This window comes from Struthio camelus, chromosome 2 (assembly GCF_040807025.1).
Source record: "Struthio camelus isolate bStrCam1 chromosome 2, bStrCam1.hap1, whole genome shotgun sequence".
NCBI classification, from domain to species: Eukaryota; Metazoa; Chordata; class Aves; order Struthioniformes; family Struthionidae; genus Struthio; species Struthio camelus.
This window is the reverse complement of record NC_090943.1, coordinates 147,955,982-147,979,046: the sequence shown is the minus strand read 5'-3', so window position 1 is coordinate 147,979,046 and position 23,065 is coordinate 147,955,982. Positions and strand designations below refer to the sequence as shown.

Genomic DNA, 23,065 nt, shown 5'->3' with positions numbered 1-23,065 from the left:
GCTACTCAAGTGTGGGCAGCAAGGCCTCTTTGGATCCTATGGGTCAGGCACTAATACTCTTTCTCTGGGAGAAAGTATTTTATTCTAAAAGTGATCCTGCTAACTTGGGCATCTTTCTGCCTTAGTAAGGGGAGCAGAAGATAGCTGTATTGTAACTGGTACCATGTTAAATGCTCCGTCACACTGAATGTGGGTGGTGGTGACTCCTGAACACCTGTGCTGTTTTACTGATACGCCTCACCAAGGGCCGGTATGTCAGAGCACTGACTGTGCACTGTATGTGCTCCTTTCAGTTTTCTAGATTTAGGTCACTGAACATCTTGAAGAGAAGAGCTGAGAGTTTGAAACTGAGTAGATGTTCAGCTCAGTGGTATGAATGAAATAGGTTAGCTTTCACTGCAGTCCATGTTGCGGAAAAGGTACCTTCTGCACTGGTAGGATGATGGAGTTCCCTAAGCAATGAAAAGTCTGAGGTCAGGTACCCAAATCTTGCAACTCTGATACAGTTATCCTCTCTGGAAATCTTTGGTAACTACTAATTGTCCAAAAATAAGAAAAGAAAACTGGTTGGTGTTCTCATCTAGAGCAAATAATAGTTTTGTTGCCCTCCTGATTTTGCTATATTCAGAGAGGTGTAGCTGTGTCCAAAGTATTCCAAGTTTTCAGTACTTATTTTTCAGAATAACAGGGTAGTCACTATCCCAAAGATTTTACAGTCTAAACTAGAGATAAGAGGAGTTAAGAGGATGACACATAGGGAACAATTAAAAAACTAGTTTATTATCAGTTTGGAAGTACAGATTTTGAAATAAAAGTTCCAAAAGTTTAGAGCAAGTACAGAAAGCTATATAACAGAAGTTGAGAGATTGAATTCACTAAGAGGAATTTAAGACATGGGGAGTGACATGGTTGGTTAGTAGAAAGAGAAATCCTTTTTCTCTATCATTAGTTATCTCAATGTGTTGTTAACTGAGGAGTTAAGAATGCCAGGGAAAAGGAGGATACAAAAGGGAGATAAAGAAAAGGGTGCAGAGAGTTGTGAAGCAGAGTATGTGCATGTGGAAATAAAACAAACCTGACTTCAGAAGATGGTGCGAGGAGATGAGACCCAAATTTTTGAAATCCTGACACAGGGAGAGAAATGGGAAATAGCAGATGATAAATCTGAGAGTCTCTTTGACTATCCAATTCCTCTGAAGGTTCTCACAGCTAGCATTTCTTGCAGACTAATACAGGTCATACAGGCTTCTGTCCATTGGCCTTTTCTTGCTCTCATGAACTCTCCTCTTCAAATATTTTGTTCCTGATGGTTGCAGCTAGATTTAAATACTCTATAAGTTGTTTTTTTCCAACCCTTTCTGTAACTTCATATTTTCCAGAACTTCCAGGTTTTAATCACTTTTTTCCCCACTTAATGTAGTGGCTGGATAGAACTTCCTGAAGCTGCCACGCTACCAGGTAATGTGGTGCAAGTAGTTGGAGCAATGTAAGTACATTAGACGGGTCTTCATTCGGAAGTCCATCTATAGCATTCAGTTTTCAATCCTGTAAAGGAATAATCTTGATCTCTTTAAAAGAATGCAGTAAAAAGAACACAAAATACAGGACGGGGAAAATGACAGGAGAGAAATGATTATAGAATAGTTAAGTATTTCCAAAGTGAGTGGGTTGGTGAGAGAGGAGGACAAAAGATCTGCACATGGCATGAATAATTATTTTAAATAAGCTAAGCAAGGAAAGTTTAAATATAATGTCATCAAAAGCTTCCTGAGAGAGAAGTTTGACTGACTGCAGAATGGCTGATCACATAGCTCCCAGAGTTTCCGTGAATAACATTTTAAGTGTTTCAAATACAGCAAAATATTGACAAGGAGATAAACTTGCTGTCACATTATAGCTCTTCCAACTTTTAGCCTGCTTTTGTTAGTCCCTCTAACTTATTAAACAAAGTTCTACTTAAAAAAGCAAAACAAATTCTAACGCATGAATAAATAATCAACTAAGCTGAGCTGAGCTTTGTTCAGCTGCCTTTTCAGTGGTGCGGCCTTGGAATATGGCAAATCCAAAGGGAGAAAAAGTGCAGGATTGTGAGCTATCATATCCTAGTCCCCAGACTTTGTATTTGTTAACTGTTGCCTGTGCTCAAAGCTGAATCTTCTTTTTTCCTTCCCCCCCAATCATTTTGGTCTTTATTCAGTTGGTGAACAATTGTCAATTAGAACTAGTGATGCAGATTTTCATTTATTTAACCTGAGATTTCTTCTGTGACGTGGAAAGTTTAGGAGAAATGCACAAATGAAAAACAAAAGAGTTTCTAAAATATCTGTACGTACAGCCTGCAAAATGATGACATTTGATAATTGGCTATCCATGTAAGTAGATAATGAATGAGTTAAAGGTAGTAGTGACAGAAATTACACAGCTGTTGAGAGAGGACTCCATTTCAGTTATCTTTATAACAGACTTCTAGAATTGGCTGAACTTCTGCTGGCCTTGTTCTTGCAACCTTGTACATCTTTGATGCTGCTTTGGTATTCACAATGTGTAGTTAGTGTGTTTTCTTCTTGCTCATCCAGTCCTTTGATCTCTTCTATTTTGATGGAAATTGAAACTAGCCTGGACTCTTTCAGCAGCTTTCTGGAGATAATGTCTTCCACCTTTTGAAATAATCCATCTTTTCCCAATATGCATTTTGGCGACCTGTTTTTAGAACTCTTTCAGATGCTTCTTGTGTAGCGAAATCCAACTTCCGAGGCAGTGTATCTTGCATTTTAGGTCTCTATTAATAATGACTTGTCCAAACCGGATACGTTTTGCCGAGTTAGGTGAAAAGAGCTCCAAATAAATTGTTTTTAAGAGAAATTGTCCAGCTTAGGGATAAACTGAGATCTAGCTGTATTTACATTTAAGCTTCCCATGGGAAAAAGAGATGAGTTGACTAACTGCCGTCCAAGAAGTGTTACGTCAGGATGATACTGGAAGTTTAAGGACAGTCCTTTTGCTGGACATTGGTCCTAATTTCTGACTATTTACATGGAAAGTCAATGCATGGTGCATGTTGTATAGACTGAAAGAAATAATAAATACTGTAAATATTGCTCAGTTCAGATGGATGCAGCTAGACCTATCAAAACTGTATTTAAAGTGTGCTAGCTATAAGTGTTTAGAGAAGGTTCAACAAATTATTTCTTGGCCAGTGCAGTCAGGGCTTATTTCCAACTTCCAAGGCTTTTATGCAGGGTCATAGTTTCCTTATGCTTCCCTTTTATGCCAGCCATGAGAAAAAACTTGTGGCCTTCTTTTACTTTCCCACTCTGTTGATATGACTGTTCTTCCTTAGACTGTTTTCCTGAATGCATTATTCACTATTAATCTTATGCATCTCCTCTCATAAAAATGAAGTGGCTCCCACCCTTGGCCATGCTAGTCTAGAGAGAAATATTTCATGTTACTGTACTTCTTATATTAGAATTTTAATTATGCAATCTGTAAGTCCTGTCCCCCCATTCCCCTTCAAGCTTTTCTTGCTTCAATGCTTTGTAAAAGATTCTGACAAAATTTACATTTTATTTTTTTGGTGTAGGAGATGTTATTTAACTTGCCATCTATTACCTAATTTAGGTATGTGGCCAGTGTTCAGTTGCTCAAAACATTATATGAGACTAGTTATTCCAGCAAGCACAAAGAGAAGAAAAATTTCAGAGAAAATTGCCAGGCATACACAGTGGCTTCTTTCTGCATCTGGTTGACATGTTCCAGCTGATAAACCTGACTAATAATAATTTAGTTTATAAAGGATACTCTGCTGAAGCTCTTGAGGCTGAAAACTGTAACTTTATTCAGTAAATATTTATGAACATTACAAAAAAAATGACAGCCCATTTAGTAAAATGTGACTCTTGCAGACGAAAACAGTAGACATGTCATTTGCTTACTAACCTGCTTCCACAGAATATTGCATCAAGCTCAAAATATTTGTCCTTCTCTGCAGAGACTCACAATCTTCTCTGGCAAAAGCTCATAGTCTGTCCTCGTAGACGTCTTCATTTTGAGAGACACGAAGGTGTTATCTGTATATTCAGGGAACAGCTTTCTTAGGGATCAGGTGGACTCCAAACTGCACCAAATCCAATCATTGTCCTTCACAGATGTAAAGCACACGTCTTTGACATTGCTTAAAAACAGAGTGTAACATATGCAAACAGTGCTTTTTAGTCAACAAATGATTTCCCATTGTGAGGTAGGGGGGAATACCTCACATGGATGCTAGAGACATCAGTAAAGTATATGGAAGTTATTTAGGTGTTGTGATGGATTCTGGGAAACTGCATGAAATAAAATAATAGTTTTAGGTTGTATATTCAATTAGAAAGAAAAATTAGAAAAATTTTTGAACTTATAACACAGTCCAGACCCTGCAGATCATGTAGACCTAACTGCTTTTGAAGAAGGGAGAATTAAGACTATTTTTAGCTCGTGTACTAATAATTTCTTAGTATGTTTCTGATGTCACATGTTGTCTGGAATAAAAAAATTTGAGTTCAGGAGCTTTTTGGCTTCTGTATCTATAAAAAATCCACATATGTGTTCACCGTAATTTTGACTGCTGGTCATATGCTCAGCTTTAAATATTTCTGATGTGATAGTAATATAATTTAATGCTTATTTATCTTCTATTGAGAATCTTGGAAAGGGAGTTTCTCTTGCCATAACTGATTGACAGGAGGAGAATGCCTTTACAATATCACATACTAGACTGGAGGCAAGAAAAATGATTTAATGTCTAGTTAGTTGCAGGTTTATGAAAAATGGTGTCTAGGGTCCTGGATTTGGGGAAAGGGCAAACATTTCTCAAAAAAGAAAACAGAAGCACTGAAGACAGATTCTTTATTTTACTTTTATGCGTTGTTATTACTGGCCTAGATAATCTAACCATCAGTATTTCCTCTCAAGTATGAGAAAATGTACTTCATTGGTTTTGGTATAATTCTAGGTTGCACAGTGTTATTTCAGAAATGGCATTTGCTACAAATGTCATGCTAAATGAACTTTAATCTTGTAACACTCTATTGTATTTTGTATGTGCGTGCATTTTCTTATATTGAAAAACATATGCATTTCATTTTATAGATAAGCTGTTGATTTAAGTCTTTGATGATCTGAGATTAGATTCCGCAAACTAAAAAAGTAGTAACTTGTGGGGCGTTTAAAGAGTACTTGAACTGCTCCAAGCTCTGGTTAGAATGCGTACATACATTGTATCTGAAGATACATACTGCTTTATGAATCCTGAAGATACATAGTGCTTTATCAAGCATTTTCTGTTTCTGTTTTATTAGTTTCCTTCAGGGTGGGCAAACTGTCGATAAACAGGCTCCAGTGGCTGAATTAATAGAGAGGAAATTGGGGTAGTATTTTGAAGAGGAAGGAGAAAAGAGTCAAATTGGATGATAAAGTAGCTTTCCAGGAATGTGATAAAATCCCTGCATCTCTAATTTTCACTCTCTGTGGCTGCTGACTTGAGGTTGCCCTTTCCCCTCTGTCCTCACTGTGAATATTTGTTTTTTTATCTTTCAGATAATGTTGCTTTGACTTAGCCTGAGTCAGGGCAGTAGGAGAGGAGAGAAACAGCATGCAGAGAGAAATGCTCTCTCCCTTTTGTTTGACTGTTAGCCACAGTTACACACAAAAGCTCACTGACCACTTACAGAATTTCTATCAAGTTCAATGGGGTTGAGATGCTACCCTGCTACCCTGAAGCTTAAAAAATAGGGGAAGACAGAGAAGAGGATTTTAATTACAACCTAGAAGTTATGCTTCACTAAGACTGGCCCTCAGGAATCCGTGACTCAGGAGACCAGGGAGAAAGTCTGGAGAAAGGAAGACTTTCCCTTGGTGGAGGAAGATCGGGTTAGAGATCGTTTAGACAAACTTGAGATCCACAAGTCCATGGGCCCCGATGGGATGCACCCACGAGTGCTGAGGGAGAGGTCACAGAATCACAGAATCGTTTAGGTTGGATGGGACCTCTGGAGATCATCTAGTCCAACCTCCCTGTTCAAGCAGGGTCACCTAAAGCATATTGCCCAGGATCACATCCAGACGGGTTTTGAATATCTCCAGCAAAGGAGACTCCACCACCTCTCTGGGCAACCTGTTCCAATGCTCTGTCACCCTCACAGTGAAGAAGTTTTTTCTCAGGTTCAGATGGAACTTCCTGTGGTTCAGTTTCTGCCCATTGCCTCTTGTCCTGTTGCTGGGCAACACGGAGAAGAGGCTGGCTTCATCCTCTTGACACTCCCCCTTCAGATACTTGTACACGTTGATGAGATCCCCTCTCAATCTTCTCTTCTCCAGGCTGAACAGGCCCAGCTCTTGCAGTCTTTCTTCATAGGAGAGGTGCTCCAGCCCTCTAATCATCTTGGTAGCCCTCCGCTGGACTCTCTCCAGGAGTGCCATGTCTCTCTTGTACTGGGGAGCCCAGAACTGGACACAGCACTCCAGGGGAGGCCTCCCCAAGGCTGAGGAGAGGGGCAGGATCACCTCCCTCCACCTGCTGGCAACACTCCGCCTAATGCACCCCAGGAGACCATTGGCCTTCTTGGCCACAAGGGCACACTGCTGGCTCATGGTTAACTTGTTGTCCACCAGCACTCCCAGGTCCTTCTCTGCAGAGCTACTTTCCAACAGGTCAACCCCCAGCCTGTACTAGCGATAACATCCGCCAGCTCCGTCAGCACTCGTGGGTGCATCCCATCGGGGCCCATGGATTTATGGATGTCAAGTTTGGACAAAAGATCTCTAACCTGACCCTCAAGAGGGTCACTCCCCTCCCCTCTTCCTCACTGGCAGAGGTCACTGCTAGGCCACTCTCCATCATCTTGGAAAGGACATGGAGATGCGGAGAGGTGCCCGAGGCCTGGAAGAAAGCCAATGTCGCTCCAGTCTTCAGAAAGGGCAAGGAGGAGGAGCCAGGAAACTACAGGCCTGTCAGCCTCACCTCCCTCCCTGGAAAGGGGATGCAACAGCTCCTCCTGGATGCCATCACTCCAAGCATGTGGAGGACAAGAAGGTGATCAGGAGTAGTCAGCACGGATTCACCAAGGGGAAATCATGCTTGACCAATCTGATAGCCTTCTGTGATGGGATGACTGGCTGGGTAGATGAGGGCAGAGCAGTGGATGTTGTCTCCCTGGACTTCAGCAAGGCTTTGGACACTGTCTCCCATCACATCCTCACCGGCAAGCTCAGGAAGTGTGGGCGAGACGAGTGAGCAGCGAGGTGGATTGAGAACTGGCTAGATGGCAGGGCTCAGAGGGTTGTGGTCAGTGGCGCAGAGTCCAGTTGGAGGCCTGTAGCTAGCAGTGTCCCCCAGGGGTCAGTACTGGGACCAGTCTTGTTCAACGTATACATCAGTGACCTGGAGGAAGGGACAGAGGGCCTCCTCAGCAAGTTTGCTGAAGATACAAAACTGGGAGGAGGGGCTGATCCACCAGAGGGCTGTGCTGCCATTCAGAGCGACCTGGGCAGGCTGGAGAGTTGGGTGGAGAGGTCCCTCCTGAAGGCAAGTGCAGGGTCCTGCACCTGGGGAGGACCCCATGCAGCAGTACAGGCTGGGGGTTGACCTGCTGGAAAGCAGCTCTGCAGAGAAGGACCTGGGAGTGCTGGTGGACAGCAAGTTAACCATGAGCCAGCAACGTGGCCTTGTGGCCAAGAAGGCCAATGGGATCCTGGGGTGCATGAGGAAGAGTGTTGCCAGCAGGTGGAGGGAGGTGATCCTGCCCCTCTCCTCAGCCCTGGGGAGGCCTCCCCTGGAGTGCTGTGTCCAGTTCTGGGCTCCCCACTGCAAGAGAGACATGGAGCTCCTGGAGTGAGTCCAGTGAAGGGCTACAAAGATGATGAAGGGACTGGAGCATCTCTCCTATGAGGCAAGGCTGAGAGAGCTGGGCCTGTTTTAGCCTGGAGAAGAGAAGACTGAGGGGAGGATCTGATCAACATCTACAAGTATCTGAAGGGAGGGTTGTTGAGAGGATGGGGCCCGACTCTTCTCCGTGGTGCCCAGTGACAGGACGAGAGGCAACGGGCCCAAACTGAAACACAGGCAGTTCCATCTGAATGTGAGGAAAAACTTCTTTCCTGTGAGGGTGACAGAGCACTGGACCAGGTTGCCCAGAGAGGTAATGGAGTCTCCTTTGCTGGAGATATTCAAAACCCGCCTGGACGCGATCCTGGGCAATGTGCTCTAGGTGACCCTGCTTGAGCAGAGGTGTTGGACTAGATGATCACCAGAGGTCCCTTCTAACCTCAACCGTTCTCTGATCGCAGCCACTTTTTAAGCCACAACTGTGAAGCTAATGTGTATAGAAGCCAAAACAACCTTATGATGAAAAGTCATTCACAACTCTAGCTATAGTGCAATTTTAGTTATTGCACAGTATGTCTGTGTAACACCCACTGTTTTCCACTGCAGTTGCTGCTTAATGTACCTTGGAACTTTTATTGTTCTTTATCCTTATTCCCAGAGAAAACTCAGTTCTCTCATAACCAACTAAAAGCTTTTTCTGAATGCATTTACAGTCTGATCTTCAGTTCTGATCTTATTTTTCAGTGTTTCCTTGGGGAAAGTGAGAAAGCTTCTTTCCTTTGTGCTAGGATCTACTACAGCCCAATAGACAAAGATACCTGGTGTGTCTGCAAGTTTAACATACATCTCTCTCTCCCTCTCTCTTTCTCTCTCTCTGTATGTTTTCTGAACTTCCATTATTCAATTCTGTCTTCACTGGTAACATTCTCAGAGCAAATGACATGTTAAAACACAGCCATCCCATATATGAGATGCCAAGATCTGTTCCCAGGCAGCAGGGAATTTCTTCCCCTCAAACCTATACTGATTTGATGACACTGGCAACAAATCATGAGCAATTCTAATGACATACTTGAATCTGAGTCAAACCTTAGTACAGAATTGCAGAAACCTTTTATCTGCAGCTTTCTACTTACCTCATTTGACTCCTTTATGCTTCTACTAACTTCTTCGCTGATGCCTTTTTAAAGTAAAAAAAACATTAGCTAGCAACACTTTCTTGGAAAATGTGTTAACTGGAGAATGATGATTACCACTGCCTATATCAGCTGTGGTATAGAAAGTAACTATAAGGTTGCTTGTTAAACTGCAGTATTTATAGAAGAAGTCATAGAAATATTTCAGTTCTGTGTCTTTTTGAGTTGTGTGGCTCAGTTATAGTATAATTATGTAGTTATGTTAACAGTGTTAATATAGATGACCTGCAAGTGGAAAAAGTAAAAATTAGTCACCAGAGTGTGATCTGCAACTGTATTGTGGATTATGTAAGTGTAGGTGGTTTCAGAAATGAATATATAGCTTACATGTTTTGAGGGTGTATGCACTGTTCAGGAGTGTTCTTTGGAGCTACTTTCCCCACAAGGGTGTGTTTGACACCTAATCTTCAAGTTATCCTGCCAAGTTGAGGCGTTTCAGTATGACAGGAACAGCAGCCTACTGGCAGAGTAGTTATGCCTTCTTTGATCTTTATAAGTTCATTTGTTTTTGGTTTTGTTTCTAACATACAAAATCCAAGTAATTACTTTGGCTCACTGTTCAGGAAGACTAGCCTAATGATCAGGTTTCTTGCTTGTCCTGCCCTTGTAGTCAGCATTTGTCAAAGTCTCCAATACTAAGTGTCCTCCAATGTTATCAACTTAAGAACCAACCTGCAGTGGCCAACGTTCCCTTCTGTCTGTCCCTACCCACGTGTGGGCAAAAAAGGAACCTCCTGCATATAGACTTCAGTCTCTTGAGGAGAGAGTAGTGGAAATAAGAAATGCCAGCCAACCTTCTGGCATCTTTTCTTCTTTCAACAGGAAGGAAGCATCCTAGACTGGCTTGAAAAGTCAGTAGTAGATTTTATAAGACAACAGTGAGAGAAGAAGGTTTTAGAGAGAGCTACATATTCCTGTCAGTTGTTGTCAGATTGTTGTGTTATTAAATCCACTAACATGGAGAGAAAAATTGCTGGATGCACTGTAATGCTAACCATTTGAACAAGATTTGTGATGCACTTACTTCTGAAAACAAGGACTGATGTAGATGTGCTAGGAGAATATTGTTCCTCATGCCCCTAATTCTGTGTGTCCAGCCTTCTCAGAAATTTATTTAAAGGCTGGAATAAGTTTCTTTGGACATTCAAGCATTTAAATATTTAAACAGGTACAGCCCTGATATAATCTTAACTAAACATTCCCTTCAGGCTTATTAAAATGAGATGTACCATCATACTAGTTTTGCATGCTAGTGTTATAGCCATTGTGTTAAATTTTGAAACAGCAATAATAATTTTAGTATGAGGCAAAGTCTTAATTAAAAAAAATCCAGAAGCCTTTATTGTACTTAGGACTGTGGAGGCTGAATGAATATAGGGTCTTTTTAATGCATATTTTGGAGGTGATTGAAGACTGATGTCTCTTTGTAATAGCACTCAGTAGTCCTTGCCAGCTGGGTAACCAGTGTTACACAGATGTCAGAATTTCTGAGAGCTTACATTCCTCTATCATGTGTGGAGTTGTGGTGTGAGAATCGCGCAGGGATAGTTAAGAAGTAAATAAGTTATTTCTACTTGCAGCGATATGAAGAGAAACTAGAGGGAAATGGCATGTCCCTTGTGTTGGCAGTGAAATGTAGAACCTTTCAGATGAAGGTCAGGGATTCAAATCTAAGGTGAAGGGACTGTTAGTTAGCACTGACAGATTTTGAGTGGCCTAGGGACATAAATTTGATATTAAGTCTAATAATAGACTTAGACAGAAGTCTAAGTAGACAGAAACCCACATCACACACACCCATCTGCATAACTTGGACCTAGCTGGTGTTTCTGTTTCCCCTCTGTAGCTGGACACAGCAAGAAAAAAATCATACTGTGAACATTTTCACAAGCTCAGGAAATTTCACATTCCATGACAGGAGAAGCAGAGACTTTGTGCCCACAAAGAATGTCGGAGATGATACCAGCCTGCAGTCAGAAGTCCCATTCCTAAGGCACTTGATAGGGGAGAGGTGGAGACCCAGCTGCAAAGTGCGGCTCAGCTTGATTCTAGATTGTGGCCTTGAGGCCGCCTGTCCCACTTTTAAGATGAGTGCCTTATTTACTCTATATGTCCATGTCCAGTGAATACTCAAATGTTTTATGCAAGCAAGACTAGTTCCAAAGGAGATAACTTCGGTTTTCTGATATCCTAGCCTACAGTACTTAGATCCTGTGTTTGGAATCAGGCAGGACAAGGGAGTTGTGTATCTCTCCCCTTTCTGTTGCTGTAGTGGATATGATTTTCACCTTACCTCGCGGTGTGTGCAGAGCTATGCATTATCTATTTGCTATCTGTTCTGTGCAAAGGAGGCACTGATTTGTGCCAGGCATGTGCATCTCTTAAAAGTTGGCAGCAGGCAATACCCATACAGTACCTAGACGATTCTTGCACTTGAACCGCTTTCCAGCCTTGTGGTATGCCAAACGGTGTTGATGTGTGTGTTGCCGCTGCTTTTTCCTTTTTTGATACAGCTGGACTTTGTACTAGGTTTTCCTAAATCCACTGCACTTCCAGTGAATTTCAGAACCATTGATTTACTGGTCCTAATACAGTGAATCTCTTTTGATTTTGAGCAGAAATTGCACGCTAAGAGCCATCTTGACAAAAGTTTTGTCTAATCTATCCTTTTACAGAAATTGTATGAATTTGATAAGTCATCATATTTCAAATGCTAAAAACTCACGTCAAACACACTTAAAGTCTTAACATAGTACATGAACAGAGAAATCGAAGACAGGTAAACATGAAGGATGAGCTCTCATTTTGTATCACAACTTAGGGAGTATCACATCATGTGTGATTTGTATCACACATTAGTGTTGAGATACACTAATGGGGATTGGGTAAGGAAATTTGTCAGTGTTACTTGCACATGTTTAGCTATGTCTCTGTGAGTAAGACTATTCTGGAGTTGTGATGGGTACTAGAAGTTGTGGACTGAGTTTTCATTTGTGGAACTCCACAAATGGAGCTTCAGTAATTTCAGCATAAGCCAGGGACTTTAATTCCCTACTTCTCAGTACTTTCCATGATCACTGTAACAGAAATACTAATAAATGTTCACTAATAAATCTTTGCTGCATCTCTGCGTAGCAAACAATTGCATAGTCTCATATTACTTGTAAATCAAGATGACAGAGTTAGCTAATTTATCCCAATTTAGAAATGAGAAATTCATGATTTTCTAAGTCCACATTTAGCCCTCAATGGAAGCACTATTTTAATTATCAGAAATAAAAAGAAACCAAGGGGAATATATTTAGAGGAAGAAGAATTGTAATCTGAAAGTGATGTTGAGGCTTCCAAGGCATGTCTCATTCAATATACGAGGCAACTATTTCAGGGTAAATATATGATAAAGACTTTTTATTATGTCACAAATCAAGTAATGTCATGTTTCTGAGTTCTTACATCAGTTTATGAAACTATTAGACAAAAATTGTGAAAGATTCCATAAAATGGAACATTCTGACAGTAATTTTGCACAATGATTTTGAGGATTCCCGTTGTCCTTCACCTGTCCATGTCTTGAAGGACCTACTTGGGTTTGGCAGAGCTGATTTCCAAGCTATGTTCTAGTTTTTGACTCTCTAATGAATTTTTCATCCTGGTGGCCCTTTGCTGACCTGCTCCAGTATGTCTATGTTTCTCTTGTCCTGCCCAGAACTGGGCACAGCACTCCAGATGTGATCTTACTAGTGCTGAGTAGAGGAGAAGGATCACTTCCCTCAGTCTGCTGGCAGTGTTCTTCCTAGTGCAGCCCAGGATGCTGTTGGCCTTCTTTTGCCACAGGGGCACATTGCTGGCTGATATTCAACTTGTTCTCCACCAGGACTCCCAGGTCCAAGCAGCTCTGCCAAGCTGCTTTCCAGATGGTCAGCCCCCAGCATGTACTGGCACACAGAGTTATTCCTCTCCACATGCAGGATTTGGCACTTCCCTTTGTTGAACATGATGAGGTTCCTCTCTGCCCATTTCTCCAGCCTGTTGAGGTCCCTCTAAACAGCAGTGCAACTGTCTTTTATATCAGCCATTCTTCCCAGTTTTGTGTCTTCTGTAAACTTGCTGAGGGTACATTTAGTTTCATCATCCATCCCATAAATGAAGATGTTAAACAGTATTGCCCCAGTAGCAACTCCTGTGGTGCTGATCACAACCCTCTGAGTGGTACAGTTCAGCTAGTTTTACGACCCACTTATCTAGTCTGTACTTTATCGTCTTCTCTATGAGGCTATTATTGGAGACAGTGGGAGAAAGTGTCCAAAGCCATACTAAAATCAGGATAATCAACATCCGTTTCTCTACCCTTCTCCACTGAGAGGAGGATGCGATCCTTGAAAATCAACCAACTCTCCTAGACCCCTCTTTTCTCTAGGGTCCTATCCCGTGGGATACTTCCAAGCAGATCTCTTAACAGTCTGCTCTCCTGAAAGCCAGGGTTGTGATCCTGTTATTTGCCCTGCTCCCCCCTCTCAGGATCCTGAATGCTACCATCTCATGGTCACTGCAGCCAAGCCTGCCCCCAACCTGCACATCCCCAACCAGTTCTTCCTTCTTTGCAAGTATCAGGTTCAGCAGAACATCTCCCCTTGTTGGCTCCTCAATCATTTGTGTCAGGAACTTATCATCAGCACGTTCCAAACACCTCCTGGAGTGCTTGCGCCCTGCTGTATTGTCCTTCCAGCAGATGTGAGGATGCTTAAAATCCCCCGTGAGGTCCAGAGCCTGTGAACGTGAGGCTTCTTCCAGTTTTCTGAAGAAAGCATCATCTGCTACTTCTTCCTGGATGTCACCCACACTGGTCTACCCTCTAATCCTAATCCATAGACTCTCAGCTGGCTCATGACCCATCCTGAGGCAGAGCTCCATGCATTCCTACTGCTCTCTCACATAACGGGCAGCTCCCCCTCCTCACCTTCCTGGGGCCTATCCAGAATCCATCCATGGCAGCACTCCAGTTATGTGAGCTGTTGCACAATGTCTCTGTCATCCCGGTGAAACCATAGTCTTGCAAATGCATGCAGACCTCTAATTCCTCCAGTTTATTCCCCATGCATAGGGGAGTTTATTTTGCTGCATAAGAGAGAAGCAACATATATATAGGAGAGAGGAATAAAAATGGTATCTACATGTTTAAAAAATAGAAAGAAAATTCTCAAAAAAACCCTGGAACACATTAAAAGGTAATCTCTGCGGCCAACTTTCTGAGAGGACTTGTGCAGACGCCGATGCCAGGGAAGTAAGATAAGTCATGGAAGAAAAAGAAACCCCAAATGGTTACAGTAAACAAAGGAAGGACGTGTTGAGTGTTTTAGCATACTTTGCAATGAAACCCTTTAAGTAGCAGAGGAAGAAATGACAGGAACGTGGACCAAAGATGGTTTTATGCAGTAAAAGGACTGTATCTGAAGACCACAGGCAATAGTTATAGGCTATTGTATAGCCTATTTTGTAGGGTGTTATATAGTCTACTATATTTTTATAATAGTTACAAAAGTATTTAGGCTAGAGTCAGCTTTTGCTATGAGAGTGAAAAAGCATGGAGCAGCTTCCCGCTAGGAGTAGGGAGAACAAGAAAAGTCACCGATTTTGATAGATCATTCTGACTACGGAAGTAGGATTATGAGACAGTTTCAGGACAATGGATTTGATGATCAGCACTCTTTTTAGTATCTGTAATGGTGAGAGACAACGGTGTAGTAGAGGGCAATAAGTTTGTCTTCATTATTTTTAGCTGATAATGGTGAGTTAGGTAAAAGCTTTTGGAGATGTAGAGTTATGAGGTAAACTGGTAAGCTGACAGCATATAGATTCTATTCAGCCTTTGAGTGCTGCAATGAGAGCTCAGTAGGGTGCTTTTTAAAAGACCTTACGTTATGATATAATAGATATTAGAAAAAATATTTTCCTAATAAGAAATATTTTCCTAATAGGAAATATTGAAACAGTTTGTCCAGAGAGGTTGTGGAATCTCCATCTTTGGAGATTTTCAGAGCTCACTGGACAAGGCCCTGAACAACCTGATCTAAGCTGACCCTGTTCTGAATAGGGGTTGAAGTAAATGAGCATCCAGAGGACCCTTCCAACTTCAGCTATTCTATGATTCTAAGCATTTGCCTTTGGGACATAACAGGTATGTTCTGAAGCCTCCTGTTTTGTAATCGTTTGATATTAATTACAACCGTCTAAGGGTTACTTTGACTTACTTCTATCAATGTTCTCCTTAGGTGGATTTGTAACATTAAACCTAATTACTTGAGGACAGTTTAGAGCTGGCTACTTAGGATGGCTTACTGGACATTTTGGACCATCAGCATACTCTAAGGCAGTGCTGGCAGGGCATAGGGTCTGACTCAAGGTGTCTTCTGCTGTTCTGAAGAGAAAAAGTTAGTTTTGTAATTCTTTTTTTACAATTTTGGAAAGTGACGCTTGCTAGTAGTGCATAATATCACAGTCTGCAAATGGGACAGTTTTTATAAATGCTTCAGTGAAAGTAGTAGCACTGAACATTAGTGTTTATTTTAGCTGAGATTAGCTTAAGTATCTGATAAAGAGATTTCAAAAATAAAACATTTTTGAATGTTGCTCGACGTCTGGTAATGCCAGAGTCATATATATCCCTAAAGTGAAAAATACAGGCAAAGGCTCTCTAGATTGTAAAATAATACGTCTCTTCCTACACAAGTCATCTACTACATCGATAAAGGAAATCTTCCTTTGGTACGTATAAAAATAGGATGGTTATTCTCTGCACATTGGGTCAGACACTATTTCAGCTTCCATGCAGTGGCATTAGCAGAGATTCTTTGCTAATCTTTGAACTGGAAACATGGTGACTATACGATGATCTTTATGCACTGGTAAGTGATATTTCAATGATACCTGATTTTGCTTAATTGTGGTTATGGCATTTTACTCTTAAAATCTCTGAGAGGTATGCTGAAGTATGCAAATGCAAATTCTTATTTCTGTAGTACAATACTTTGAAGAATGGTAAGTTTTTTTCTGAAATGTTACAGCCCAAGGAAGTAATAGGTTCTGGGAAACTTAAAAATGTAGATGCTAAGTCTTAAAATCCAACACTTTAATAAGAAAATTATAGTCATTTCAGTTCAAGTAGAGAGTACTTGGTTATCTTTTAAAAGCTCATCTAGCTTCTATGTCTTTTTACCTTTTATTACTATTCCTTTCTCAGTAGTAACTAACTTTCAGACTAATGCAGAGAAGGACCTGGGAAACCTGGTGAACAACAAGTTAACCATGAGCTAGCAACGTGCCCCTGTGGCCAGGTTGCCAGCAGGTCGAGGGAGGTAATCCTCCCCCTCTCCTCAGCCCTGGGGAGGCCACATCTGGAGTATGTGCCCAATTCTGGGCTCCCCAGTACAAGAGAGGCATGGCATTACTGGAGACAGTCCAGCAGAGGGCTATGAAGGTGATTAGGGGACTGGAACATGTCTCCTATGAGGAAAGGCTGGGCCTGTTTTAGCCTGGAGAAGAGAAGACTGAGAGGGAATCTCATCAAGGTGTACAAGTATCTGAAGGGAGGCTGTCGAGAGGATGGGGCCCGACTCTTCTCTGTGGTGCCCAGTGACAGGACGAGAGGCAACGGGCCCAAACTGAAGCACAGGCAGTTCCATTTGAACCTGAGGAAAAACTTCTTTCCTGTGAGGGTGACAAAGCACTGGACCAGGTTGCCCAGAGAGGTAGTGGAGTCTCCTTCGCTGGAGATATTCAAAACCCGCCTGGATGCGATCCTGGGCAACGTGCTCTAGGGGACCCTGCTTGAGGAGGGGGGGTTGGACTAGATGATCTCCAGAGGTCCCGTCCAACCTAAACCATTCTGTGATTCTGTAATTTTCTCCTAGACTATTGTATATGGCATAAACGGTCTCAGCCCATGCTGTTTAACAACTTAATGGTTTTGAGCTTTGCTTTTAACTGGAAGTTTTTTTTATGCTGCTTTCTCTGAGAACACTTCGTTTTCAATCACTTTTACAAAGCACAAGTTCAGCTTTAAGGAGTTTACTGTATATTGTGACACAGAGGCTCTTTGAAGGTTAATCAATCAGCTTTTTAGTAGTAATAGGGTTTGATTCTTGTGTAACTAAGTGAGTCACTTGTGTTTCATGTGCAGGTCTATCATTTAATCAGAAGCCTGGAAATTAAGACTTATTACACTGCATATTAAGTAGAAAAGACAGTTTTTATTTTAATCATTTCTTTCTTTCTGAACTTCACTGTATCTTCAGGACTGTAAATCAGTTGAGACAGCTTGACTGGTTATTTAAGAATCATTCCTATTATGCATGAAATCTAATAAAAGGAGCCGTACAGTGAAGTCACGTTATTTGGATACCAAAGCTAAAAACTAAGTTGAAGAAATATTCTTATATCTCTACAAAATAAAATCCACTAAGCCTGTTAATGTTCCTGGTTGACATTTAGGGCATGATTTAACTCAGCTGCACTTTAACAGGAGGGAGTTAGTGCTTTCTTAAAGGCAAGTGCAGAAACTCACAAATCTTTTTCACATACTTGTAGGCCAGAACAAATATTTGAAATCTGGTAGACTTTTACAAAGGCTTTTTACCAAGTAGGTGTTTTTTAGAACTGAACATCTCTGATATAGCTACATGCTTGAATTCAGTTGTTGAAATTGATGAAATTACACGGGAAAAGAATAGACCTTTGTTTAAACTTAACTAGAAGAAGTATTTTTCTTTCTGGTAGTAACAAATTATACTTTTTAAATGCAGGATAATTTATTTTGAGATCTAACCTGGCATGTAAATTTGATCCATAATCCCATGACATATACTGCTGTGTTGCTAATGGGCACTCAACTTTTTTAGCTTTGTCTTCCCCAAATTTTGAGATGCCTAGCTAGAAGTAATGGTAGTATTGATATAATATGCAGTGTCTTTGTAAAAGCAGATATCGAAATAGTCTATTTAAATGGTCACATTTATTATACAGTGCTTGAACTTTCCTACTAGTGGATGTAGTATGTGTGTTCCGCTGCTGGAAGAGTTAGGTTGGATTTCTGAAAGGAAGATCATACTTGACAAATTTGCTGCAGTCTTTTAAGCACGTCATCAAACTGTAGAAAGATAAAAAGATCTAATTTGTTTAAAGTCAAGAGGGCCTTTGATGGGATAGACAACAAACTGATTTACAGAATGTTACTGCATGATACAAGTAAATAGCTATTGTAAAGATTTTTAAAGCTTAAGGAATGTTGGATTGTATAAAGAAATATGGTTCTCCCTGGACTCAAAGTACCAAGTAGGGAGGATAGACAACTCTTTAATTTCTCTTTTGTTTTGATCTGTGAGTTCAAGGGGAAAAGGTTCAGGGTCAGGTAGGGGGGGCAGTTGTTTGGGGTAAAAAAGTAGTTACACACCAAAATGATTTTATCCCACTAAGCTGACAGAACTTTTTTCTATAAGTGGGAAAGAGAGTACTTTATAGTCTGCAGATTAAGAATTACTTTTAAAAGAGGAAGGTGTCTGTGGATGCTAGTGCCAGCTTTGCTATGTGAGTAAGCAGTAGAAAGACATATTGCTCAGTGTTGCCATTTTCCAGAAAATATTTGTAAGCACTACTACTAATGATGCTAATACCTTCTAAAATATCTGAGAGCCATGCCAGATTTATTATGTAGTTTTCTAAATCTTTGTGCATGAAGTGCACAGACTTTCTCCTTCATTTAAGTATAGTTTTGGAGGCAAAGTTGAGAATGATGGGCTTACATTTAGCTGTGGCAGCTGTTTTATTTGCCCACTGCTAAGGCACATGATATGTTGTCTTTCTCTTTTCCCTTGTTCTCATGTTATTAACACAGTGAAATAGAGAAAATCTTTTGATTCTTACAAACTGCAGCTATCTGACAGTTCATAGTTGTAAAACTGGCCAAATGGGTAGATTAGTCAAAATGTGCTCCCTATGCTTAAAAGCACAGGTCTAAATGTGATAGTGGGTTCATCTGAGAAATAGGTTTTAATTGTGTTTAGGTCAAGATTTAGTTAGCGTCAGAAATTCTGTCTGGGACTGGGAAAAATAGAAAATTGTCAAGTGAGAAAGAGAGAGGGAGTGTGTGCGTTTGTATGTGTGTAAGAAGAGGAGACTGTTTGGGGAAGGAGAGAGTTTATAAGTAAGTTTTAGATTGGATTGAATCAGAGATTCTAATTATTACCTGACTTCTGGCTTCCTCTTAAGTTTGATCCAAGCACAGAACAATTGTATATGGTGTTCCTAGGTAGAAGTTATGTGTTTTACAAGTATTCTATGCACTAAAAGAAAAAATATGCAGTCAGATAACGTAAGACCTTATTGTAATACTTAAGTGCTTAAGAAGGACCTACTTGGAAGCAAACTGGAGAAAAAAAGAACAAGAATTTCAATAGAAATGGTTTCCATGAAATTCCAGGTAATTCATCAGCTAGGCTAAAACCCTGGGTCCACAGCCTAGCCCTATGTTATCTGAGCAAACAACTGATGGCAGTATTTGGCTGATCATGCAGACTGAGCAGGAACTTGAGTTACAGTCTGGAGCGCTTCTGCGTTTTAGCTGAAAGTTTAGGCATGCAGAGACTTCGGATTTGGGTGTGTCTTAGCTACAGATACTTGACTTGGTTCTGGTGTCCTCTTTAGTTCTTCGTTATCTGACTGTCTATGTATATGATTCTTGTTTAAGTACATGCAAGTTAAGGTATGTGCTCCTTATCTTCCGTGTCTACTTGAGAGAAGATGCAAGGAAAATTCTTTTCAGTGGATCAGACAATTAAAGTTATTACTAAGCATTCCTAAGTGAATGTGTTAATGGGCAGATTCCATCAATAAAGGTCCTGCTTTGTGGATCCTAGCCTCAGTCTTCTTCATCCATGAAGGACAAAGATGAATGATGACTTCATTACTCTTCCATTGCTATGTACCTGCATGATGTGAAATACCACTGCATGTTGATGCAAATGTTATTCTAGACTAGATTCCATGATTGGAACTGTTATTTAGAGTTCTTTCCTAATATTTATTATGTATGATCCCTAATGTTGCACAGAGAGAAGCCTTTAACTGGTACCTCTACAGGAGCAAGTGAGATTACAGAGACTAACTAAAAGTAGAGTAGCTTTTTCCTCAAATTCCCTCTTACCAAACAGATGATAGTTCCATCTAAATTCATTTGAAGTTAATGCATGACAAATGGAATGGGCTTGTGAATACATATGGAATGGGAGATTGTTTTGTAGTGGCAATAAATGTCATGCTTAGAAAAGGGTAACTCTGAGATTGATAAAAAAAAGTCTGTGAAAGGGTGGTTCCTCTTTCTAATTCTCTTGCTTGTAAAATATCATCTGCCTGACTGAAATGCTAGGCATGACTTAACAGGCATCCAATAGTGGTCATAATGCTGGTACAAAACAAAATGGAATAACTCATCTTTTATTTGAAATGTTTCCTGCACTTTCAGTTCTCCTGTTATACTTTATCAGGACTGTGTCTCTGGTGGCATTTTCTTAGGTCTGTCATAGCAGGAAAGCCAAACCCTAAATTATTGTATTACATGAAAGGCCTCGAGTTCTAAATATGTTTTTGGTAGATTTGAATTCTGTGAATTCTGTATTTGAACTGTCCTAGTCAGATACTTGTGATTTCTCTATATATTTAAAACAAATAAATTACTTATATTGCTTTGCAGTGCTTTCATTTCCACTCATTGCCCCAGATACATTATATCTACTTAAAGGCTAAGGAAACATAATATTTTTGTTATCTTGTGATTCTGTGTTGCTCTAAGAATATCTGTGGCTAGTTAGCAGTTACCTTCATTACAGATGCTACTGCAGAAGTATGACATTTGGAAAAAAAAAACTGTTCTGCTAAAACTTCCATGTGGAAGGACACTGGTGTTATCTATGTCTTTCCTCTTGGCATCGTTTAAGTAAATTTAAGGAAAAATCCATAAAATTACTCTTTCTCAATCCATTTGAACCTTAATCTGTTTTGGTGTAATGTTCTGGAGTTGGTAAAGATGCTTTGTGACTGGAGTTTGTAATCCCAAATAGAATTACACCCCCACCTTCTGATTCAAAATTTCCTGCTATTGCAATTTGTTAATTCACAGAAATGAAAAGTAATTCCCTATCAGTCACTCATGTTAAGGTTGTTGCCAGGGAACAGTGTTAGTGAGGTATTCTTTCACTGCTGAAGTCAAGCCATTACTCTTATTGTAAACTTGTTTCTCAATGAATTGATAAACTTGATCTAAATAATTCTCTTCAACTTGAAGTTGTATTTCCCAAGAACAGTTATCCTTCTAAAATCAATCTTTGGTTAAAAAATAAACAAAACACATGGCCATTTTGAAGTTGTGGAACAGATGTCCTTTATACTGCAGACAGTTATGCTTTCTCTCAGAGCCTTTTCTGTTTATACATTTATTTGCAAATTCCTTATTCAGGAGACAGCAATAAGTCTGCATCGATCAGCTGCAAAATGTGATATTCTACAAGATCTCTTCTCCATACTCACATTCTAGTGTGGCTGCACGTGTACCTCAAGCTCTCAAAGCGGAGTTTATTGCCCATACTCTGTGTGTGTGTATGTGTTTGTGTGTGTGTGTATGCTCAGTCCTCCTTATAAGGAAACAGAAAGGGCAATGAGTAATGCAATGAGAACTTCTTTTTTTCCCTCATTTCAAAAAGGCTTCTACCTAAAAAGCTGGCTTGGCTTTTCTTAGATTATCTGGTTTCAAGCTATGTTGCTATTGAAGCAGAGGCCTGCCACAGATTAAGTACTTCTCATGCTGTTTGCAGTCTTTCACTTCAGGGGCTGGAAGAATCATGACCCTCAACTGCAAAAATACCTCCTGAGTAAATCTGAGGCTTTTACAAAGGGGTCTGCTGACCAAATTTAGGCTAAAGACATGTTTGACAGAGCAGAGGTTTTGGAATAAAGGCTGGAGCATGTCTGTCTTACTCCCAAGAAAATCTCTCTGTACTGGAAATCAAGCACATGTTTAATTAAGGTTGGATAGGCACAAAAGAGGGTTGAAGCATCTGAGAAGGAAGGAGTAAGTAGCTCTTCAGATTTTGATCATATGTTTTTCCAACTTCTTAGGCATGACACTTTTGTTTTTTATAATACATACATTTGTAAATATTTCATCATGTATTTTCTCAATTTAAAGGGTTTTGATGTGTTCTGATTGTACATCTGGCAATATAACAGAGATGATTAATAATTTTTCATGGCCTTTGTTTAATACAGATGGTTCTTTCAGCTTTATTACCTAAGTTCGTGTTTGGTTAAATCAGATAACACAGAAGAAGGTGGCAGCAGGAGAGTTCAACTCTGAGTCCTCATTGACATCAACCAGCGAGTTTAGAAGCATCCTTCCATGTATGTCTGGTTCTGGGCAGGACACAGATGAATGCTCCAAGGGTCTCCTTCAGTTTCTCCTCAGTGCTGAGGTGTCACAGGTTGGATGCTTCAGCACTACTTCCACCCTATACCAAGGGCACTCTTCATTGTTCTTCTAAGACTCCTGGGACACTGTAGCAGTTTCCTGCTCTTGTTTTGGTCCGGTTGCTTCATTTTACCATGCTTAATGCCCTGCCTTTTACCCCAGAGTTCTTGTCCCTTCTTGACCTCTTCCTTACAATCACAGATCCATCAACCCTTCAGCTTTGGCTCCAGTTAAGGAGTGATCTTTGCTTCTGTACTGGTCTGATACTGCTTATTTACTTGACAGGGTTCAAATCTGAAAGTGAATGTGTTTCTGAAGACACATAAACTGTTATACTCTACTGTAGCCACAAAACTTTCTTTGCAGAAAAACCATCTGGGACTTGCTACTGTGTAGTTTTTAATTTAAAATATCCTTATGACTAATGGAACTATAAAATACCTTGTCACTGTTGTAGCACATAGGGGATCCAATAATAAATTAGAAGTCCTCTGT

General features: G+C 40.5%; 1 protein-coding gene across 9 annotated transcripts in view; it reads left to right on the top strand.

Annotated features, from left to right (window-relative positions):
- The window catches only part of CPQ (carboxypeptidase Q), a 168,828-nt gene that overhangs the window by 82,444 nt on the left and 63,319 nt on the right, over positions 1-23,065 (top strand). The window lies entirely within an intron of this gene.